The sequence below is a fragment of the Capsicum annuum genome, chromosome 12 (assembly GCF_002878395.1).
Source record: "Capsicum annuum cultivar UCD-10X-F1 chromosome 12, UCD10Xv1.1, whole genome shotgun sequence".
Taxonomy (NCBI): Eukaryota; Viridiplantae; Streptophyta; class Magnoliopsida; order Solanales; family Solanaceae; genus Capsicum; species Capsicum annuum.
The window spans coordinates 155,430,657-155,456,681 of record NC_061122.1 but is presented as its reverse complement, the minus strand read 5'-3'; the positions used below and the strand labels follow the sequence as shown (position 1 = coordinate 155,456,681).

Below are 26,025 nucleotides of genomic sequence, written 5' to 3'. Positions count from 1 at the left end.
GTTAGGTAGATGTTTAAACTAGTGTTATCTAGTTAGAGTTCCATTCTTTGCGTTTCTTATTCGTTGGCTTGAGTAGCTATAGCCTAATTTGATGAGTTTCTTTTATAGTAAGGTGAGGTAGGTTATTTTCCTTATATGTTGGATATGCTAGATTGATTGTGGAGCAGACTATGGTATTGAAGGTAAGTGTACCTTCTGTGGCTCTGTGATGATTCTAGAGTTGGAAATTAAGCTATATTATTGTTTGTGAGTTTGGGATTCTTAGACTTTCCTATTGGGTTATGAAGGTTTTTGTATTGGATATCTTTCTTTATGTAGCCCGTTTTTGAGATTGACCAATTTTGGATCCGTTCTTCACTTGTGGCTATTTCATCGCTTGATAGTTGTTTGATATTGATATCGAGATGTCTTGGATTTATCTCTTAGATTTGTTCAATTTATCTTTTTGTGATGATTTTATCTTGGTGCTAGTGTAGATATTGGATGCTCTTTTCTTGTTGTGATGTGGGTTTTTCCTAAAGTGGAGTTAGAGAGTTAGGGGCAGGTGGTCTTTTTTGAGATCTCTTCTTGAGTTGGCAAATAAAAAATTCTTTTGAATTGTGCTATTTTAACATTATGTGAGCTTTATTTACATTTCGTATATAATGGACATGATTAGCGTGTGCAGGATTAAATTTTGATGGAATCAAATGTGATTTGATGCATTAAAGAGGTATGAAGATGAGAGGCACAATAAAGGCATTGGAACATGGTCTGGGAAGAAAATAAGGAAGAGAAAATCACCAGAAGCCATTTTCAGGAAGTCATTGCATTGCGATGACATAATAATCACCAATGCTCTATTTTGAAGCCCACCGTATTATGGTGGGGGCAAAATCAGGAAATGTCATAATCCAGTACCTCACCACGATTCCACTGTGTTGCGGTGATGGTCAAATCCATATTTGTCAAAAAGTAGAATCCCACTGCGATTGCACCGCATTGTGGTGGCAATGGCTATGAGGAAGCTGTCGCAATATGGTGAGAGAAAAAAATGGGGTTTTCAGCCCAACTATAAAGGAAAAATTTCACAACAATTGGGGACACTTTGGAAAGCATAGCAACGGCCAAAAAACACAAAATTCTCTCTCTTAGGGTTCTTTGAATATCTTTTGAACTTCTTTACTTAAAGATTAATTATTGGTATGATTATTTATTTATTTTTTATGTTGAATTCAAACATGAGTGGATAAACACCCTTGTTCTAGGGTTGAGGCTATGAACATGATTACTCTTTGATATTCTTTATCGTAGTTTCTTTTTGGATTATCATTTGGGTTGTTCTTAATTTCTTGATCTTTCTATTTTGATGAGTGGCCACCATTAGAGTAAATCTATATTTCAATGTGAATCCGGGAGGAGAATCATAGGATAGGATTAAGAAATAAAGGCACAAGGTTCTTATCCTTATATGAAATAAGGGGTTTAAATTATCATCTAGGTTAGGGATATACCTAGAAGCCTTGCTTGGTTCAACTGCATGAAGATAACTTTATGAATCTAGATGAATTGTTGCATCTCTATAGTAGTTGTAGTTGCAATATTCAATAGATAGAAGATTTGAGGTCAGGAGACCAAGATTGTACCATAAACCTTGCGAATCAACAACCCCATAACCAATTAAAATGCGATAATAAGATAGAATTATATGATTGTTAGATATGCCTCAACCTTCGAATTCTCATCATTACTGTTTACAACCGTTGTTTGCTTTGCTTTTTTCATAAATTGCTATTTCTTATTTATTTACAATTTTTACTCACAAATTTCACAATCATCTTGATACTTTAGAACACTCAATACTTCTTTGTCTAAAACTAAAAGTTGGTTAAATTTCTAGTTGCTTAGTTCTCCTGGGAACGATATCTGACAGTTTAAGTCACTATATTACTTGTACGATCACGTGCACATGCATGTGCATTTTGGCATAATAAGTTTTTGGCGTCATTTCTGGGGATTAGTATAATTAGTAAATTGCTTAATTTTTTATTTTTCATTTTTGATAATAAGTTTAACGACTTGATCTTAGCAACTGTATTTTTGTAGGATTAGTTGACTACAGAACTGGCAAGAGATAATGAGTTGGTAAAGCCTTTAAAGAACCAGAACTGATATTTTAACAAAGGTGAAGAGTTCAATAGCCCATTCAACTAGTTCAAATTGCTCATCTAGTTGATCCAAATAATCCTATCAATCCAAATGCCAAAAATATCCCAGATACGATTATCCCAGCTATTCCTGCTCAACCAGCTGCTAGACCTATTTATGAGGTGGCAATCCCACTCACGAACTATGCGACTAACAGTATTCGTAAGCCCTAGCTAGGTGGCCAATTTGAATTGAAGTAGAATATGGTGCAATTGTTAAATTCAGCGGGGCAATTCTCTATTTTTTTGCATTAAGACCCGCAACAACACATATAGACCTTCCTAGAAATAAGCGATACTTACATTCTCCACAGGTATGAATACTGATTATGTCAGATTGACACTCTTACCTTTTTCTTTAAATAGGGAAGCAAAGGGGTGGTTACATGCTAAAATACCACTCTCCATCACTTCTTGGGAAGATCTAACTCAAAAGTTTCTTATTCAATTCTTTCCATCTGGGAAGACAGCGTATTTAAGAAGCAAGATTTTGAGTTTCAGACAGAAGGAAAGGGAGAATCTCTACCAATCTTGGGAGAGATTTAAAAGTATGGTCAGAAATTGCCCTCACCATCATTAGTCCAACGATGTTCTTGTTCATACTGTCATTCAGGGGCTAGAGCCAAATACCAAGATTCTCTTGGATTTAGCAGTAGGTGGGCAAGCTCTTGAGAAGACTTATGAAGAATTGTACACACTACTGAATCAGATTTTACAAAAAAATCTTGAATGGTATGCTGATTCTAAGAGTGCTCCTAAGAAAGTTATTGATGTGTTAGAGGTAGATCAGTTCAAAGCATTATCAGCCCAACTTTCAACAATGCAAAATCAAATGCTTACTCAGTTGAACAACATGAAATTGGGGGTTCCGCGAGTAGCACCTATAACCAATGCATTCCAACAAGTGAATTCTTGGTGTGAGGTTTGCAGAAGTAGTGAACACGCGGCAGATGCTTATGCTGTTAATCCAAATTCTATGAATTATGTGGGAAATACGAATTGTCCAGGGCAACAGAATTTTGGTACACATATAATCCCAATTAGAGGAATCATCCCAATTTCTCATGGGGTGGAAATCAGGCACGTAATAATAATCACTATAAGGGGCCAGTGCAACAGAATCAATAGAAGTTTTAGAATAATCAAACCACTACTCAAACAAGTAATATGGAGGAGATAATTAATCAATTTTTTGGCAAATCAAGCACAGTTTGCAGCAGATTTAAAGAGTCAATAATTAATCACTAGGAATTTGGAGTTGCAACTCGTTCAGATTGCGAAGCATAAAATACAAGACCTTAAGGAGGCTTACTTAGCGATACAGAGGAAAATCCAAAGCAGGTAGATGCAGTGACTATAAGGAGTAGGTTGCAATTAAAGGAGATGGCACATGAGCAGGTTAGTTCCACAGTCACTTATGATGATTCCAACGACAAGGAGGAGAAAGAGGTCAAAGAAAAAACTGCAAGTGATGAAATTCAAGCTAAGAAAAAGGCTTTACCTTTTCCTCAGAGGTAAAGGAATTATCAAGAGGAGGCTAGTTACAAGAAGTTCTTTGATCTTCTAAAGCAGGTTCATGTAAATCTTACTCTTGTTGATATTCAACAGAGTGCCAAAATATCTAAAAGACATTGTGACAAACAAGAACCGATTGACAAAGTATGCTATAGTTGAACTTACTGAGGAGTACACATCCAAGATACAAAACAAACTGCCCACGAAGCTGAAGCGTCCAGGTAGTTTCACTTTGCAGATCATTATTGGGTAGACCATAAATGCTTGTAGATTGTGTGATTTGGGAGCTAGCATAAATCTTATGCCCACATCTTGGTACCAAAAGATGGGTCTTGGGAGTCCTAAACCCATGACCATTATTCTACAGTTGGTTGACAGTTCTCTTGCTAGTTTGGATGGAATTATTAAAGATGTCTTAGTGCAAGTGGGATCACTGATCTTTTCTGTAGACTTTGTGATTCTTGATTTTAAAGCTGATCTGGCTATTCCATTTATTTTGGGATGGCTATTCCTAGCAATAGGATAGTCACTAATTGATGAGGCAACAGAAGAAGATGACAATGAGAGAGCATGATGAAGTAGATGTCTTTGATGTATACAAGGCGCTAGAATTGCCTGCTATATATGAGGAGTTATCTGCTATATCCATTATAGACCTTGAGTCTAATTGTAGGTTGTTATTGTATGATGATCCACTAGAGAGAGCTTTGGTGGGTCGAGATCTTTATGGAGATGTGGAGGCGTTGGAATTGGTCCAAGTAATGAATTTAGCGGCGGTTGAAATAAGAAAGTTTTCTTTTGAGCATTGAATAGGCCAATTGGCCCATCCCCTAAAGCTTCAATCTAGATGTAGAATTTATGCTGAATCACCAAAATTTAAGCTTAAGGTTTTTCCTCCTCACTTGAAATATGTTTACCTTAGTGATAATGATACCTTGCCTGTTATTTTGTCTATAGGTTTATCTGATATGCAGGTAAAGGAAGCAATGACAGTCTTGAAAAGAAGAAAGAAGCCAATTGGGTGGTAGAGGTCTGACATTACAGGGATAAATCCAGCTTTTTACATGAACAAGATATACATGGAAGAAGTTCTCAAACCAAGGGTGCAACAACAAAATAGGTTGAATCTAGTGATGAAAGATGTGGTGCAAAAAGAGGTCATCAAGTGACTCGATAATGGGATGCTTTATCCAATTTTAGACAGCAAGTGGGTAAGCCCAATACATTGTATTCCAAATAAAGGTGGGATGATCGTGGTTACTAATGAAGCAAATAAGCTAATTCCCACTCGCATGGTGACTAGATAGAGAATCTGTATTGACTACCGAATGTTGAATTAAGCCACAAGAAAGGACCACTATCCTATCCCATTTATTGATTAGATATTGGATATGTAGGCGGGGCAGGAGTACTACTATTTTCTTGATGGTTACTTAGGTTATAATCAGATCACCATTGCTCCCAAGGACCAAGAGAAGATGACTTTTACTTGTACATATGGCATATATACGTCTAAACACATGTCTTTTGGCCTCTACAATGGGCCTACAACATTTCAGAGATGCATGATGGAAATCTTCTATGACATGGGCAAAGAATTTGTCAAGGTATTCGTGGATGACTTCTCTATTTACAGTAATTCTTTTGATGTATGCTTACAGAATATAGATCGAGTCCTTGCTCATTTTGAAGAGATGAATCTTGTGCTGAATTAGGAGAAATCCCACTTTTTGGTTAAGGAAGGAATATTCCTTGGCCATAAAGTATCATGTAGAGGACTTGAAGTAGATCGATCCAAAATTAAAGTGTTTGAAAAACTGCCACATCTGATTACAGTGAAGGGAGTGCGGAGTTTCTTAGGATATGCAGGTTTCTACAGGCATTTTATTCAAGATTTTTCAAAGATGGCAAGCCTAATGTGTAAAATGTTAGAAAAAGAAGCCAATTTTGATTTTAGGGTTGATTGCCAAAAAGCGTTCGAGAAGCTAAAGAAGAAACTGATTAAAACATCCATCTTGATTTCTCTAGATTGCGAGTTACCATTTAAATTAATGTGCGATGCTAGTAATGTGGCTATCGGAGCTATTTTGGGGAAGAGAAAAGACAAGGACTTCTATTCTATTTATTAGGCTAGTAAGGTCTTGAATAATGCTCAAATGAACTATACAGTTCATGAAAAGGAGATATTAGAAGTGGTTTATGCATTCGATAAATTTAAAGAATATTTGCTAGGAACCAAGGTCATTGTTCATATAGACCATGCAACCATCAAGAATCTCTTTTATAAAAAAGATGCAAATCCTTGATTGATTAAGTGGTTTTTACTACTGTAAGAGTTTGACCTAGAGATTCGTGATCGAAAAGGAGTAGAGAACCAAGTAACAAATTATTTGTCACGGCTGAAGTCTCATGACCATATTGTTGATGACTCTTTCTGTATTCAGGAAGAGTTTTCAGATAAATAATTGTTGGCTCTAGATGCGTGTGAGCTTTCATGGTATGCCGATATATTGAACTTGGTAGAATGTTTGGTTTATACTCCCAAAGCCACCACTCTACAAAGAAAAAAAACACTTCATGATTCTCGTGCTTATTTATGGGATGAGCCGTATCTTTTCGAGCAGGGTCCTAATGGAATTATACACAGATGTGTTCCAGAAGCTTAATTCACACAAGTGCTACAAAAGTGTCATTCATCTCCTTATGGTGGACATCATGGGGTAAGAAAACAACTAGAAAAGTATTGCAATTCAGTTTCTTTTGGCCAACATATTTTTGAGATATGGTAGCTTTCAAGAAGAGTTGTGATCAATGACAGAGGTTAGGTGTAATTTCAAGGCGTCATGAGATGCCTCTAAATAATATCCTTGAAGTTGAAGTATTTAATGTTTGGGGGATTAATTTTATGGGACCATTCACACCATCAAATGGTAACTTGTACATCTTAGTAGCAGTTGATTACGTATCTAAGTGGGTGAAAGCTGCAACTTTTCCAACTAATGATGTGAGAGTGGTATTGAAATTTGTGAAAAAACACATATTTTCTCAGTTTGGCACTCCCAAAGCTATAATCAGTGATGGAGGTACGCATTTCATTAACATTTTGTTTGATAATATTTGAGCTAAATATGGTGTTAGGCACAAGGTGGCCACTATGTCCAATTCACAAACAAGTGGTCAAATTGAGGTATCCAACCGAGAGATAAAGCAAATACTGCAGAAGACTGTTAAAGAGAAATGAAAGGATTGGGCTGATAAGCTAAATGATGTATTGTGGGCATACTGGATAGCTTATAAAATGCCTATAGGAATGTCTCCATATCACTTGGTCTACGGTAAAGCCTTTCATTTGACTGTAGAGCTGGAACATCAAGCTTATTAGGCCGTTAAAAAGTTAAATCTTGAGATAAAGGACGCGAGAGAGAAGTGATTGTTGTAGCTTGTGGAACTTGATGAGTTTTTTCTTCATGATTATGAGAATGCTAAACTGTACAAGGAGAAAACTAAGAGATGGCATGACAGGCAAATTCAGGATAGAGTGTTTAAACCCGGACAATTTGTTTTGCTATTCAATTCAAGGTTAAAATTGTTTCCAAGTAAATTGTGGTCTAAGTGGTCTGGACCTTTTGAAGTGGTGCAAATGATGCCTCATGGAGCAGTTGAACCCTGGAATAAAGAAAAGACTGCAAAGTTTTTTGGTGAATGGACAATGTGTGAAGAATTATTGGGCTGATCATGGAGACAAACACAATGTGTCCATCACCTTTGCTAATGAATGAGACTGGGCTAAGTTGTGCCACTACGTAAAATAAGGCGTTATGTGGGAAGCAACCCACAAATGTAATGTAATAGGCAGTTTAATTTTTAGTTGTTAAAAATAAAGAAAAAAAGAAAAAGATACAAAAAGATGAGTTGTGCCATGACCAAAACTAAGGCATCAAATGGGAGGCAACTCACTAGTTCTTATGATTCTTGTTGTTTTTGTTTAGTATGCAGGGATGAGAGAATTAAAATTGAGGATAATACCATGTCCAAGAAGCAGTCAGGTTTGCAAAATGATATATTTAAGTTTGGTGCAACATTAGGTAAGAAAGGGGTTGAAAAATGCACTAAAAATGTTGATTTGAAGGACACTACATATTCGTAGGATGATAATCTGCAATTGTCAAATTCGAGTGGGTCATTGCGATACCATCGCACTGAGGTGACGTATTAAAACATAAAAAATTATTGATTTAATGGTCACCGCATCATGGTGAAGAGCCAAACCACAATTGTCACTTTCCAGAACCTCACCGCGATTCCACCACATTGCGTTGAGGGTCAAATATGGAAAATATTTTTTATTTTAGATTGGGTTCAACCTGACCCAACCGAATTTGTACTTATTCCTCTATAAATTTTCCTAAACCCTAAAACCCTCTTCTTATCTCACTCTACTTGCTGCCCTTCACTCCCCCAACATAATTGTGCTCTATGTATCTTCACTTTTCAAATCTCTCACTCAATGCACCTAAGGAATTATGGATCAGAGACAACTAGCACTAAAGGGGAAAGTTGGTACTTTAGAGCCAGCGAGAAAGCAAAGTAGGTAGCCCAAGAGGCAAACTAATAGGGTGCCCTATGCTCTACCAGTCTCGCATGGTCAAACACAAAGATATGGGTTTAAGAAAGTTAGGAAAATAGGAAAGAAATGGTACACCAAATATATCGGCACAAAATACATACTCGAGGTGTTTATTGATAGGGCGAGCTTGCAATGGGAATACCCAAGTAAGGTACATCGTCTGGAATAGCCAAACATGACTAGTTTTCCACCAGCCGACTGGGTATAATATACACCTTGTGCATGAATTTTATGCTTATTGGTACCCGAGGGCTCACATCTAAGGTGAAAGTTTGTAGAAAAGTAGTGAGATTCACATAAGAAGACATAAATGACTTATTGGGGATACCTAAGACAGATGCAAATCAGTTGAGGCAGATGGTCATCAATCCAAATTACGCTTATATTAGACATTTTTGTGTGGTACTCATTTGGCATCCAAGTGGACTAGATAGATGGTCACGGGTCTTTATTCCTCTTTCCCATACGTACAGATGAACAAGGAGGCTTACATGTGGGGGTACATTGTGTACTATTTCCTTATTCAAGGCAAGCATATAACAGAGGTTACATATGACCGGGTATGTTTAATTTATGCTCTAATATGCGACGATATTGAGATTAATGTAGGCTATATGATATTTTTTTGCTATGTATAAGGTGCATTTCATTGAGGGGTGCAGAAATGGGTTTGGAGGACTGTTGATTTAGTTTTTTGAGGAGGCACTGAGTAGAGGATGAAGAGTTAGATTATAAGCTTGTGGTAGATAGTCACCCTATTGATGTCACCATAACAAAGAATAGCTGTGGATCAGGGCCCAATTCTTACTATGGCCGAGTGTCAAGCTTGGACTAATGAAATCACTACGAGAATGTATGGATTATAGATGTTGCAACTGCGGGTTTGGGGAAGAGCAGCCATAAATAAAGAGATTTGTGTTGTTGAGTTAGATTGCCCACTTGGTCATCACGCTAGGACATTTCTAAGGATTAGCCTAGAGTTTGTTGAACCCGTAGATGATGATGTACCTAAAGATGAAGAAAATCAATGGTAGGACTCTGATATAGAGTCTGATGATGATGAGCAGTCAGATGATACTGATGCAGATGATGATGATGATGCAGATGATGACGGAGATGATGTTGGTGTTGCACATGATGATATGGTTAATGCCTAGGTAAGGAGTATTCATCCACCTCACCATTTGATCTTATTTGAAAGCACTGGGGTAGTGCTTCGACTAAGTGTGGGATAGTGTCTCGCATCCTCTTTCTTTCTTCTCTTTATCTTGTAGTTTTGTTTGTGATGGTTGGATAGTTTTCTTTTTTATGTTTTGGATATTTTATTTTTGTTTTTTGTGGATGTTATTTCTAACCATTCAGAACAATATGTCTGTAATAGTTAGTAAGTTCAAAGTATGGATCATTGTAATTTGCCCTCAAGGCATTTTTTGCATTTTGCTTTTAGTTTACAATGTTTGCTTTTATTTATTTTTGGCCTCCTTGGCAATTCGAAATAAATTATCATAGTTAGTTTCCCTCCCCTATAATAGATGGATGACGACCATCTTAAGGGGAGTTAGTCTTTAGAAGCTGAGAATAGATAAGAACCCAATTTTGACTTTGGAGAAATGCTATGTGTTGGGCCATTTTTATAGTGACTTAGAACGAATTTGTTTCAAAGCAAAAAAGAAAAGTAAGTTATTTTTAGATGCTAAATCTTAATAGGTGTAATGCGAGTTGTTGGCTTAATGTTGAATTTGAAAAAGACCAAGATGGGGAACCGTAAGGATACGATTTGATTCCTTGTATGCACCGTGAGTGTGAGTATTTGTGTATATTCTACATGTATAAAAGTGTCTAGAACTTTTCCTGTGTGTTTACAAAGCGAAATAAAGGGTGTTGAGTGTAATAAGTGATCTAGGAATTTCTTTATTAGCTGAATTGTAAAGACTTTATTTACCTACCCTTATGCGTATCCCTAGTGAGCCCCGTTGAGCCTATAGCCTAATTTCTTTGATAGGAACATATGTAGCCTAATCCTTTCTTTGATAGACCTTGATTTAATCCATAGATCCTAAGCACTTTAGTATAGATAATTAACCGAATAGGGAGTGTGAAATTGAAAGAGGAGAAAGGTGAAAGTGAATCCCTAAAGAAATAGTTTTTTGAGTGTAGGAGTTATAGGAAATTTGAAAGAAATTTTAGTTTTTTTCGTAGCTCAGTTTGTGTTACAATAAACCTATTTTGGTCCTGGTCCATCTCGAGCATTGTGCACCTCAACCAAGGTGAATAGCTTTATTTGAGGGTGGCTATGATAGGGGTGAATAACAGTAAATGGGTGTGAAGAAGAGCTGAAAACTGAATTGTGATGTAAAAGAAAAATACTCTAACATAATTTATGTTAATGTGCTTAGTAAAATTGGGGTAAAACGAATGTTGTGTGAAGGAAATAAAGTGGAAATTGGGTTGATAGAATGTGATTTTGATTGAAGATTGACATGTATTAAAACTCTTAGGGAAATTAGTCACTATTTCCTAAATAGTTCCTAGCTGTCCCTTAGCCTACATTACAGCCATAGAAGATATAATTGTTCTCACATTTTAACATCCGACTATTAGTGGAGTAGTACACTAAGGGAAAGCTTATGGTTTACTATCTATCATGTATGAATTCTTTATTGAGAGTGAGTGATTGAATTTTGATATTCCCCTCATACGAAATATTGAAAAATTATGAGTGGCATGGGGAAACTTTATGTTGTGAGGGTGCATGCGGATGAAAGTCAAAATTTCTTATTGTTTTGTTTGATTGAGTGATTTGATTAAGTTTGCCAACAAATCGAATGTCACTTTTGAGATAATGAGGTTTGAAATAAATTGTTCATGTGTATAAAAGCATTTTTGACATGTTTTGAGATGAAAAGTCATTGTTATAAATTGTAAGCGCCCAATGCAAGCTTAACTCTTTGGTTGTGATGTGAAGCTTGATTGAGAGATTGTGTTTATGATTGTTCAAGGATGAACAAGACTTTAAGTGTGGTGTTGTGATCTTGGGCATATTTATATGTCCAATCACCAATATTCACCCATATTTTGACTTGTTGTAAGAGTTAAATTATGCTATTTTGACATTATGTAAGCTTTATTTGTGTTTTGTATCTAATGGATATGATTAGTCTGTGAAGGATTAAATTTTGATGGAATCGAATTTTATTTGATGCATTAAGGAGGTATGACGATAAGAGGCGCAATAAAGGCATTGGAATATGGTTTGGGAAGAAAAAAGGGAAGTGAAAAACTCCAGAAGCCCCTTTCAAAAAGTCATCATATTGCGGTGACATGATAATCACCAATTCTCGTGTTTTGAATCCCACCATATCACGGTGGAGGAAAAATTGGGAAATGTTATAATCTAGTATCTCACCGTGATTCCACCGCATCGCAGTGAAGGTCAAATCCATATTTGTCACTAAATAGAGTCCCACCACTATTGTACCACTTTGCAATGGAAATGGCAATGAGGAAGTTGTTACGACGCAGTGAGAGAAAAAATCAGGTTTTTAGCCCAGCTATAAAAGGAAAAATTCACAACAATTAGGGACATTTGGAAAGCATAGCAGGGGCAGAAAAATACAAAATTCTCTTTCTTAGGTTTATTAGAATTTCTTTTGAACTTCTTTACTTCAAGATTAATTCTTGGTATAATTAATTACTTATTTTTGATATTGAATTCAAACATGAGTGGCTAAACACCCTTGTTCTGGGGTTGAGGCTAAGAACATGATTACTCTTTAATATTATTTATCGTAGTTTCTTTTTAAATTATCATCTGGGTTCTTAATTTCTTGAGCTTACTATTTTGATGAGGGACCACCATTAGAATAAATCTATATTTCTATGTGAATTCGGGAGGAGAAACGTAGGATAGAATGAAAAAATTAAGGAGCAAGGTTCTTATCCTTTTATGAAATAAGGGGTTTGAATTAGCATCTAGGATAGGGTTATACCTAGAAGCCTTGCTTGGTTCAATTGCAAGAATATAACTTTATGAATCTAGATGAATTGTTGCATTTCTGCAGGAGTTGTAGTTGTGATTTTCAATAGATAGAAGATTTGAGGTCGGGAGACCAAGATCTACCATAAACCTTGCGAATCAACAATATGATAACCAATTAAAATGAAAGAAGAAGATAGAATTGTATGATTTTTAGATGTGCCTCAACCCTGGAATTTTCATCATTACTGTTTACAACCGTTGCTTGCTTTGCTTTTGTCACAAATTGCTATTTCTTATTTATTTATAATTTTTACTCAAATTTCACAATCATCTTGATACTTTAAAACACTCAATACTTCTTTGTCTAAAACTAAAAGTTGGTTAAATTTCTAGTTGCTTAGTCCTCGTGGGAATGATATCTGACTGTCTAAGTCACTATATTACTTGTACCATCATGTGAACTTAGGTACAACAAGGAAAAATATGGAGGAGTATTCTGCAGATACCTGGGTGTAGCCAGGCCCCCATATCTTCCCACTTAAATTCTGAGGTGAGGGTGACCCTGGTCAAAGCAAGAAAAGAAAGGTGGACTTAGGCAAGTCAACTCAACAGGACACAGACTCTTGTAGACCTTCATCAGCCAACCCCTTCTATGATATCTCAGGTCAGATGCAGGTGGTTTGGGAGTTAACATCCAGAGTGCCTCAAGGACAGGGAGAGTCCTCCACTACTTTCCATTTATATGTAGCTCAGTCAAATTATAAGATATATCAGGACGAGTGAAAGGGGCAAGGAGACAAAATTTCTAGCTTGGAGAGAGCTTATTCATCCTTGGATACATCATATAAGGACCTTTAGGAGTCGCACAAAAAGATGGCGAAGAGAGAGAAGAAGAGAGATAAATTCTTCAGAAAGCTGTAGAAAGGGATAAAGGGCATCTTCAAGGTGCTTAAACCAAATGATCGACTACCTTCGCCTAGGTTGGATAGTGACGATAAGGCCCCTAATGATTGGTCAGCTGATGATGCTGGTTGTGATAGCACAGAGTTAGCGGGAGAGGACAACTCCTGATGCAGATTTAGGGAGACCCCTTTAACTCTTGCTTTATTGCACATGCAGCAAGGACACTGCTTTTCATTTAGTTGGGGGTGCCCCTGAATTTGTATTATTTTGATATGTTCCTGAATATTTTTATATTAGATGATATTTTGTTTTTTATTTTGGGGATGTTATATTTGGGTACTCTGTTGGTGCCCATGTTTTCATGTAGTTTTATTTGTAGTTTTTTTTTCAAGTAGTTTTATTTTGATTATGATGATGCATGACGATCCTTGCCCTATGATAGATTGAGTGATGATATTCTTAAGGTTAAAGTGTCATGTTTGGGTTTTGAGCCCCAGATGCAGGGGAATTCTGAGTACTCATGGTATCTCAGTCATTAATGCAAGTAAAGTCTAAGTACCTATGGCATTGTAAATTCAGGATCCCATTATGCACTATTGGCAAAGTCTGAGTAGACATATGGTTGGTTTGCCCATATTAAGCCAAAATGTGAGGATAAAGCTTTGGTTGTAGCCATAAGTTAGCAAATTGAACGTGGTGAAAATGCAAAACAAACAACCCCCTCCGTCCAAAAAATTTTCAAAAATCAAGAACATGGACGTGAGAAACCTTGTAACAAAATTCTTTCTCTTTTTGTGACTTCACAAATGTTTGACTTGTTAATGTGATAGATACTCCAATTTTGTTTCTAACGGGAGGGGCAATTGAGCCTCCTTGGTGAATTTTACATGCCATGTGTGGTGAGCTATTTGCATTCATCTCTTGTATACTTGTGTTATCAAGAACTTGCCCCATTAGTCTCTCAAGGCTAATTTTGATTATATTTGGTTGGAGAAATGATCTTAGGCCATCTTTGTGACTTCGGAAGCCACTCTAGCCTAAAAAGCCTACCCATGAATAAGTGTAATCCCTAGTTATCCACTTTGAGCTTTTGGACCTTCCTTTGGCACACACATTACAAGTCGTGAATCATTTTTTTATCCCTCTTTTGAACCATACCCTCCTTGAACTTGAAAATACAATTTGAGGGTAAAAGCTTAAGTTGGGGTGGTGAAAATTGATGGAAGAAAATGTGGGGCCATGAAGTTGTAAGTGAAATGTCTAAATGCCTAAGCATTAAAAACAAATGAATAGAAAAAAAAGGTTCAAGGAAAGGAAATAATTGCATGAAAATTGCAAGAAAAAGAAATAGAAGAAAATGGGTGAACAAAGGAAGCAAAAAGTAGGCATATAAAAAGAGAAGAGATCAAAGAGGAGTGGCTCATAGTCAAACAGGCGGATTAAATAGTGTGATATAGATGTTCAAGGAAGGGTGTAGCTATGTTGTTCCTAAATGATATCCTACCCTAACCCAAACCTACACTACAAGCTCCAAAAGTCCTTAGAGATCTTCAACTATTTACTTTCTTTGTAGCGACGATTGAAAATAGAAGCAAGCCTATGGTATGACACTTATTGACATAGAGAGTTATTTTGTGAGGGAGAGAGATCTTGAAGTTAAATTCCTTATTGCATATTTGGTAGCTTTATGTGTGGAATTTTATTTCTTGTAAGGAGGCATGCGAACGAGTTGAGGTAGGTGATTTTGTCATCTTTCGAGTAATAAGGCAAATAGTGTATAGCTTAGTTTTGATCAAAAGTGAGTCACTTTTAGAGTATTGGTTGTTGTTGCTTGGTTGCTCTTTAAAGACTTGTGCATCCTTAGATATTATATTTTATGATGAGGGATGTAGTAAGATTAGCTTAGCCCATGTGCAATGAGCTACTTATGGTAATGACAGCTTGAAGTCATTGTGATCTTTGAGGCATAAAAATTGGGCATAAAAGTGTAATGTCTCATGATAAGGGGTAGTGTAGCTTGAGGACAAACAAAGCTTTAAGTTAAGGGTGTTGATGAGTGGTGATTTTACCACTCATTTGCACTTAACATTTATGCATATTACCACGTTTTGAATGAATAAATGACACATAATTATGATTGAATGCACTAATATCTATATTTTTTAGCCACAGAATTGATGAGATAGAAATATGTGGGTTGGAGCTAAAAATGATCAAAAAAATCAAGAAAGTGCAACTAAAGACATGGAGTAGACATGGCCTCAGTTACCGCAGTCACAGTCTGAGGACCACAATCATAGTCAGTCAATAAGATCAAGCTACCACAGTCGCATGAGCTAATCGCGATTGTAGTATTCATGGTCGCGTCGAAGCCTATGTGATCACGGCCTAGCGGAAAAGTGTATCCCAAGGGACGATATGTAAATGCACGTGGATGATCACAAATTTGACAAAAAGAAGAATCAAACCCTATTATTGGATATATTACACTTCGTCAATTTTGAGATATTGTTCTAGGGTTATAGCCTCCATTTTCGGAGAAGATAATATTGTATAAATTTGTGGTGAAGAATAATTTGGAGTCACTTCAAAGTGAAGAATTAGTGAACTCCCATTGGAGATTTGTTGGATTTCATAGCTTGAAATAACATTCACTTAGATTTTCTCAAATTAAATCAATGGAGATTTTGGGTTAAATCTTTACTTATTTATCTTATGAGTAACTAGTTTTCCTCTTGGGATTATGCTAGTATAGGGTGCAATCTTATGTGGGTTGTGATTTATTTGTGCATATGCTAATGTGTTGATTGATGGGTTCTATTGTTGCTTGATTAAATTGGTTGAGATTTATGGGTGAAAAACCCAAATACTCAAATGGGTTTATGGGTGAAAATACCAAGCTCTTGAAACCTCAATCTATCTTCAAAAGAAGGGTTTGGGTGAATATTAGAAACCAATATCATCCTTGAAAGAGGGATATGGGAACCAAAGCAATAGTAGACATTGTTGGCATAGTTTGCTAAATTTTCACTATCTTAGACATAAGAGTGATTATGAAGTTGACTATTCCTTGGGTATCATCCTAGAAATAGGGATGCCTAATTGAGGTATTGAGTGGCTTTATTTGACACACTCGTTAGGTACTCGAAAGAGTAAATGAGTGAAATCTTGTAGGCTATGTTGATAAACTAGACCCAAGGACTTACAACCTAGCCTACCACGTCATCATCAATTAGAACATGCACCAAATTATCATGTCTCCATGTATATCTAGCCCCTAGGAAAGCATAACTTAAGATCCGTGCCTAATTGCTTAGACTTTAAGTATTCATATCCCCAAATTTGTACTCGAAAATCCCAAAAAAAAGTATTAAGTGTGATACCTTTCAACCCCTCCTCTTTAGTTTTATCTTTTTGTACTATTGGTTTGATTTTAGCTAGAATCTATCATTTCAAACTAATTTAGTCTCCACTCACATTGCTCCTCGTGGATTCGACCCTAAATCCAAAGTTAGGTAAATTTATTACGATGACTGCCTTGCACTTAAATTGACATATAAATTGAGCGTTTTCAATCATAATCTATGAGTCGCCATAGCAACACCAGGATGCCAGGACTAGGTAGCGATTTTAGCTATTTTCACCCATCTCTTGAGAGATAAAACCCTAAAAGAGAGGTAAATCTTGGGATTAAGCTTGTAGATTCTTTGGGGAGCTTGGTTAATATAATACCCCACAAGATCCTAGACTAGTTTTCAGCTATTTGTCAAATGTTTAGAAGTTCCAAAGTAATTATTTCACATTAAGTACAAGTGACATGGCAATTTTAAAAACCCAAGATTTTTAAATATTTTATTTTGGCCTTCCCGAGTTCCAAACATTTGTTTTATGAGTTGAAATATGTTTAGGAATGTTAAAAGGGTCACCCGAGAGAGTTTTGGAATTTTCAAAAGAGGTTCGAGGTGGTTTTGGACCACGGAGGTAGTAAGACTCAGCGATTTCTGTGTGTCACGGAGGTTAGTCTCTGTGATACGCATTATGTCTTGGAGGTTAGACTTTTCAATACATAGCATGTCATAGAGGTTGGCCTCTGCAATAGCTCTTGTGGCACGGAGACAGGGTAATTTTGGCCAGTTTTATCAAAGTTAACGGGGGAATTTGGGTTCTTTTCCCCTCACCGTAAGCACCCAATTCATGATTTAACACCTAAGAGGGACATTATTTGCCCCATTATCCATTAGTTAACGATACTCAATTATCTCCCATTCTCAAGAACACAAATAAATTAAAAGCTTCTTCCAAGAATTCACTATACAAGGTCTCAATCCAAGTTTCCTTCAAGAATTCAATAAAACTCAGGTATGTTGGATATTCACCAATGGGTTCCTTTAACCTATTGAGTCCCAAAGTTTCCCCCAATTCTCAAGTTTAATTCTATTGTGATTTTGGGTTCCATGAAAAGTATAAATTACATGGTTTCCCCTATGTAATTCTTGAATTCTACTATGAAATAGTGTTCCCTCGTAATTTCAAGTATTCTTTCATACTCTAATCATGATGATTCCATAAATTGATGAAATTGTTGGATTCTTGAGTTTAAGTCATGAAACTTCTTACCGTTTCATTACAATGAAATCATCATATTCAATTATATTATTTTTCATGTTGGTGGGTTATGAACACCCGATACCTAGTTGATCTTGCATGTTACAGTTTTCAAGATTTCAAGTTAATCATATCATGTTTATCTCATAAAGTTTATTACATTGTCATAATAAGTAGTCACCATTATTACATCACGCTAAATATATTATTTTACATGTTCATGATTACTTCAGATTCTGCATGCATTGTTATTTACAAAATACCATGACTTATGGATCCATTGTCAATGCATGTACCAACTTACATTTCAGTGTCTTTCAGTTGGGAGTTGGACTTAGCACCAAGTGAACTTTGGGATGAAGGCTCATTTGCCAGTAGAGGATTGAGACCTTTAGTAGAAGTCCCTAAGTTCCAGAATTACGTAGCCAGTGTAGGTTATGAGATGTCACCTGCTAGTAGAGTACTAATAATCTCTTAGGTTTCACCCGCCAGTAGAGGACTAATTCCCTAGTCCTTCAGTACATCAGCATAGTAGATCTATACAGCCAGTGTCAGTACCCGTGGCAAGGTACTAGAGCCCTTCCAACTGGGGTTACATGTTGGACCCCAATTAGCTCAGATTGGGGTATGTTTGTTAAATGATAGCTCCCACAGTTTCAGTTTAGTATTTCAGTTTTATCAGTCTAAGTTTGTATGACCAAGTGTTAGTTTACCAGCTATTCAGTTAGTTAGTTTTACAGATTATTTCAGTACATGATTTACTTGGTCTTGCATTTATGCGCAGTATCTATATGTACTACAGTTAGCTCTTGTCTTACTTACGAGTACATTCAAAGTACTGATCGCATACACTCTTTTGCGCTATGTTTTCTTATAACATATGTTTGGATACACAGTTCCCTAATCACCCTTAGTTAGCTGAGTACCACTCAGTAGCAGTTGTGGTGAGTCTCCATCCATCGAGGACAAGTTATTTGTAGTTATTTTCAGTACATCCTTTATTTAAGTCAGTTAAAGTTAGTTGGGGATTTTTCCTATCAACTCCTCATGTTTTTAGAGGCTTTTAGATATTCATACTTATTTTTAATTTTAACAGATGTTCAGACTTATTGGGCACTATTTTAGTACTACACTTCAGAGTTTTTACTAGTTTAGATTTTGGATATGATGTTTTATTATTACTTTATTTAGTACTCACAACACATAGCAGTTCTAAGGTTATCTTGGGGTCATTTGTATCCTTAAGCACCGTGTTACGACCAAGGGGTAGTCTCAAATTGTGATAGTTAATGATTATTCCGTGATTTTTCTTCGAATTCATGGTAAAATTCCTTCAATTTCTTGATAAATTCTTAGAAATTAGGGGTTTGAATTCCTAAACTTTAGTGCTGATTTGAGACCTAATTTGTGCTCAGCTTTTAAGTACAACTTCCTTGTCCTTTGAGGGACCTCGTGATAATTTCAATTTTGATTCCATTAGCGGGCCCCACGATCCTATTCTTAATTCAAAATTTGACCTAACCCATTATATGGTAATATGGGTATTATTTTACTCCTCATAATACGTAAATTATTATTTTGATAGCGTAACAACATTTTAAGATCGTAGAGTAAAGACGAATGTTTGGTGGATGATTCAAGGGTTTGTGGTTTGGCTTTAAAGTAGACTTCTGTCTACTCTTCTTCATAAGATGATGTATTTTATATATTACATATGAATGTGAATGTTAAGATTAATTATGGGTAAAACACTATGACTTATTCTTGATTATTAAAGCTTCAGGATTAGATGAGTTATTTGACCCTTAAGGTGAAAATACTAGTTATATTTATAGGATCCTATTAGCTTCTTCATAAATTTAGCTAACCCGTGGAATGGTTACGATATGATGCTAGGTTTTGGGATATGGTTTAAGTGATTGGAAGCGTGGTTAGCATGATTAACCTTATTTGGGCTATTTTAGCGACCTTGAAACCATAATTTAGGTGGATTTGACTTAGTTGCTCATGTTCTAGGCGAAATTCTTATCTTATGATTGATTATGGCTTATGTGCCCTCTAGAAGTCAATTTAGATACCTTATACTAGTCCGAGATAGAAATTGCCTAAGTACGAATTTTGAATATTAGAAGGGGTTCCTCCGACCCACCTTAGGCCAAGACTTGTGTTAGCCCTTGAGGACTTATTTACGCATCTTAGACATAGTTGAGACTATTGAGCCTATAGTGTAAGATTACTTTGTGACTTAGTGAATTTTGATGGTTTTGTTGGATTATGATTAATGGCATGTAGCTATGATATGGATTTCAGACTTGAATTATAATATGGTCCATCGACATGATCAATAGTATAGGCTTAGACATAGTTATGGCATATGGCCTAGTGATATATTATGCCTCCTAGATGTGAGATTCTTATTGATATATTATTCCTCCTAGACGTGATATGCTTATTGATATATTATACCTCATTGATGTGAGGTGCTTATTGATATATTATGCCTCCTAGATGTGAGATGGTTATTGATATATTATGCCTCCAAGATGTGAGATGCCTCATAGAGATAATTTATGGCCTATAGATATGATATGCCTCATAGTTATGCTATGACTTATAGATGTGACATGGCTTATGAATATGATTATTGATATGGGTTTCATATATATATATATATATATATATATATATATATATATATATATATATATATATGTGGGACTAAGGCCATAATTATAATGTTGTAATTATTCTGGACACATTATTGGGCCCAAGGTCGTGTTATGATACCGGTTGGACATCTTGAAAGTGTTTATCCTTGTAAAGGATCTGAATGTAGTTTATAGATATATTAATGCTTATTATTCCACTATTTGAATATTGGTGATGGCATGCATAAATTTGGTACATTCATGAGCATTCAATTGGTAAATGATATTATTCTAGTGAAAATATGATTCTACAACTATTTTTCCTAAATAAGGGTTAAAGCCCACTTTTCACCTTAAAATGGATTTCTTCATAACAATAATTGCTTTTTTTTAACTACTTATCACATTAAAATAGATTTCTTCATAACAATACTTTCTTGTCTTAATGAATAACTTATGTTTAATGAGATTGATGATGATGCTTAAATATTTGACTGAGACAAATTTTGGTCTATGATTTGATACTACTAATTACTCCGGTCGTGAGAGATTCCGGTCCTTTCTATACTTTTCTAAAGATTTACTCTGGAAAGTGAATTTATAGATTTACACTCTTTTTAGCCAAGGTTTAAGTCCATGAACCTATTATATATCTGTATACCCATCTCTCTGGTATAGGACATATAAAGATGATGTATTGATGATATTAATTCAAGGTAAAATTCGATGACATATTATAGTATTAATGTTATATATATTTGTTGATGATTATGATGATATGCATATATACCTGGCAAGGCTGGAGTATGGTTATGATGATATGCTTATACACCCAGCAAGGCCTAAAGATGGCTATGATGATATGCTTATATACCCGGTAAGACCAGAGGATGATTATGATGATATGCTCATATACCCGGCTAAGTTGGAGGATGTTATGATGATATGCTTATATACTTGACAAGTCCAGAGGATGATTATGATGACATGTTTATATACTCAACAAGGTCAGAGATGATTATGATATTGTGGATTCTATTGCATATATCGTTTCATGCACACTGCCTATAACCATTATGCACCGATATCTACCAGCCTTATGGAAGGTTGATAGGTGTGATTAATGAGTATGACTTATGGTGTGTTATATGTTGACTGAACCTTATAAGCCTATGGCGATGGGGGTTCGTGATAGGCTCAATAAGGTATTATTTTCCTGAACTAGTCGTTTACTTGTGTTGTCATTGCTATTTTTATTATTAATGTTATATCAAGTTTGTGACATATTCATTAATGGTTCAGTATCGAGATTTGAGATATGATTTTGGCTCTTCTATCTCATGGTTTCATTATTATGTATGATTAACTAATGATTATATGTATGTATTAGAAAGCCTGATATATTCTACCACTAGTTCCTGCTATATTATGAGGTCTTAAATTAGTAGTTTAAAGATTTAGGTTGGACCTTGAGTTGACCTTGTTCATATAAATATATATCCCTTCCTTTTATTAAGGCCACACCCATCGGTGTCACCCTAAACTTGGGACGATCTTTCACTTAGGCACCTCAAGTGAACGTTGTTCACTTTTGGCACCTCATCTAGCTATTAATTATTTCATTTTGATATGTTTTTTACAATCAGTTAAAATTATAAAGAGTGTGTAATGCACACGCTGCTGACATAGCATGTGACAATTAAAAAGAACACGTGGCACTTTTTGTATAAAATAATAATTTTAAATAAATTATAATTAAAAAATATTTTTAAATAATTAACTTAATTTTTTTAATAAATTAATAATTTCCCCCCTATCATCTTCTCCAAGTATCCCCCATCCCCCAATCATCTTCTTCACCCCACCCCCAGCATCCCCCTTTCCATCCAAATCATCTTCTCCAAAACATCCTAGCACCCCTCCTAAGGCTGAATCACCTCCTCCAAACACCCTAGCCCCTCTCTCACCCACTCGAATCACCATCTCCAACACCTAGCCCCCCACCCCGATTATCTTCTCCAAAACACCCCAGCAACCCCACTCCCACCTCCAAATCTTTTTTAGTAAAATACACATCAATGGAGGTTGAATTTAACAAATTTATTCTCACCAACTTAATTTAATTTTAACCAATTTTTAAATTATCAAAGATGATTACTCTCAAGTTGATGAAAAACTTCTAACATCATTGGCGATGATAAACTTCTAACATCAATTGTAAAAGTGTTCTATGCTATATGGATGCCATTGAGGAAGATGGCAATTGTGTTTCATTTATTTCACTGGAAATTTTCTAACAAAAAAAATAAGTTGATAAATGGGCAAAATTGATGTTTAGAAATAAAAAAAAAGGGTATAAAAGTTGGAAGAAATTAAATATTATTATTATGACGAAGTTGAATGCTATATCAGATAAAAAACAATAATCACGCACCTGAAATGGGTGAAGACATGCGATCTGCCACCTATGCAAAAAGTGTCAAAATGACATACACGTACACTGGTTGAGGTGCCAAAAGTGAACAACGTTCACTTAAGGTGCCTAAGTGAAAGATCGTGCCAAGTTTAGGGGGCCACCGATGGGTTTGGGCTTTTATTTATTCAGATTGTATATATATTCCTTAGCCTTATATACTCTTATATATCATCTTTTGCCCTTGTTTCCTATATTGGACTATGATATATGATATAGTGTTGAGATTCCTGAGTATGGATGGAAGAAGATAGTTCATCCTTAATAGTTCCTTAGCATTATTACGTTAGTTTCTTAGATATGAATAGGATAGTTTATCCTTATTATCTCATTTCTTCTTTTTATATGGTTGTTGGATAGTTAGGTGTAGTTTTCTATTTTATTTATATATTATACATATCTGCATTATCCTTGGAGATGAGTTGGTAGTTTCCTACTGAGTATCATGTGTTTAGTACTCATACTACATTTCTGTAGCCTACAGATTATAGTATGGGTTATCGCCATTGATGTGTACATCATGCGAAGCAGCTATGGTTCAGAGATATAGGGTGAGATCCCAACGTTCAGAGTATTAATTTCCTCTCTCTTATGTACTAGACCAGTCTCTATGTTTTATTCAGAGATGGTTGTATCTGTATATTCATTTAGTACTTCATTTATATCCTTCTTATATTAGAAGCTTTTATACTGATACCACGAGGTTTTGGGTCTATGTTGTTGATCTTTTATTAGATTGTTCCACATTATTTTGTCATTCTTATGTTAGTCCGTTACTAGTAGTCCCAGACAATGGGTTTGTCTTGCCTACTGGTGGGTCATAATAGGTGCCATCATGACCCGAGAAATTAGGTCGTGACAAATATCTCATAGGGGTTTCGTGTTTCTTAACTTTGTGCTTAGTTGTGACTTTCACAGAAGTTGCTTTCATCTCCTTAGATTATTTAATTTGGATATTTGAGGTCGTACACTTCTTGAATTCCTTCTTTTCTTTCATAAAATCAACAAAAGAAGACACCTTCCTATGACTTGCGATGCTTCAAACCATGTCATGTGCTCGTGTAGAAATTTCTTCAAATGTTTGCAATTTGATTCCTTATAGTATGTATAGAAGGCCCTAATGCATTCCTTGAATGCACATTTGTACAATAGATATTTCAGAAAGGCAGTATTTCCAGTCCAAACTCAATGATCTCCATCAATTGATATAATCCATCACACGCTCATCCTTTCTTTTCTTAGTTCCAGTCAACTCTATCATGCTCACAGTTCACCGAGTGTTGTAAAATCAATTGAGAAATTCCTTCTCGAATTGCTCCCAACTATCAATTGACTCATGCTCTGGGTAATATACTAGTCGAATGGGTTCCCTTTTAAATAATGGACCAACATACTAGGAGGTCTCTATATGTTCCAACATTGCTATATTTTTTGACAAAGTGGGAAATGTGTTTCCTTGGGTTTCCTTGCCATTAAATGGCTACAACTTTGGTGGTTGATAGTTTTTTGGCATGGGTAAACAATTAATTCACCTTGTGTAAGGCTTAAAGTAATACAACGAACTCTTGTTGTACTCTACCATAATGAGCTCTGATAGAGTTAGTTATCATGTCTTGCAACTATTGAACAAACAAAGTGGCAACCGAAGTAAATGATTTATCTTATTTCAATTTGGACTTGACATATGGCTCATCACCATTCTTATTTTACAAAATAAAATTTAGTGGACAAGCAGGGTCGTGGCTCAATTCTCCAGGGAAAAAGTACTCCAACTTTTTCATATGTTGAGCGATTTGAAGATCTTTATCCTCAACAGATTTCTTTTTCAATTGTTTATTCCATCATGGCAAGCTTCTCGTCCATATTAGTTGTGTCATCCATCAAGACATTGGCCTTTGTTGAAACTGGAGAATCCATTAAATCTTTAGATTCACTAAAATTGACGCTAGTCTGAGAGAGTTCATCATAAACAAGGATGTCAAATTACCCCCAAGGGTTGCAGTTTCAGCCATCATATTATATTTTCTATTTTTGGCCTTCTCCAAAGAAGTGAATTATTCAAATTTGTCCCAACACTGGTCTTAAACTTGCGCCGAGTGAGTGGGCCAATATAGTTGAGCTCATCAAATGTGGTAGTAACAAAGTTCTTGCAAGAGACACCATTAGTCTTTTCAAAGTCCATAGCAGTAGTTGAATTTGATTTGCAGGAGAAAGAGATAAAGAGCAGAAATGGTCCCACCAGGTGTGCCAAAATTTATTTGCAATAAATTTTGTAGTGCTGAAAATTAACTGCATGCAAATATAAATTTTAAAAAAATAATTTTATTTAAATGAATCTTGTGAGTACAATTCTATTTTTTTCTTTATTTTTCTCTCCTAAGCTTTTTCATGATTGGAGTGCCTTTTATAACATAATTCTCGAACTCTCAAATGATTTGAACCTCCTAGAAATGTATTTGGATCTCCAGGGATTGTTGGACAACACTTCATCTTATCGAGTTGATCTTCGGTAGAACTCTTGTTGGTCAATTATTTAAAAAGTTATATAGTCAATGCAGATGCTTTCTCTAACGCTTGCAGAATGGTCTCAGAAAATTATATAACCCTCTTATTTATAGTGGTAGAGGGAATGCAATTCAAGTGTAAATAACCTATTCTGCCTTCTTTTGATTGGTCAATAAAATCATCAAGCTTATCACAAATATTATGTGATAAGGTTGCTTGTGATTGGCCAAAAATATGTCATTTGGGACACATGGCGATGATTCATTGACTGTTGAACTTAACTTGGCCTGCCACCTTCTTTGAATGTGAATCCTTGTCTTGTTGGTCTTTAATTTGATTGGAATACCACGTCACTTGACACATGGTATGAGTTTGGGCTTCAAGGTGAGAGGAACTTTGATGAGGACTTTAATAAAATGGGCTTGTTATTTTCTAACGCCCAAAATAATTTTAGAACCAAGCAAATCTGCATCAAATTAAAATTTTATATTATTTTGATCCAATAAACTTTTACGCATCTACAAATACTAAACCTCTTGTTGATAAATCACTATTAAATTAAGGAACAATACATTAATTGTTGT

At 35.6% G+C, this 26,025-nt stretch overlaps 1 non-coding gene across 1 annotated transcript; it reads right to left on the bottom strand.

Moving 5' to 3' along the window:
* Positions 1–2,658: 2,658 nt before the first annotated feature.
* Positions 2,659–2,765, bottom strand: LOC124889858. Its single transcript, XR_007048772.1, has one exon. It is a non-coding gene; the product is annotated as a small nucleolar RNA R71 (small nucleolar RNA).
* Positions 2,766–26,025: the final 23,260 nt, after the last annotated feature.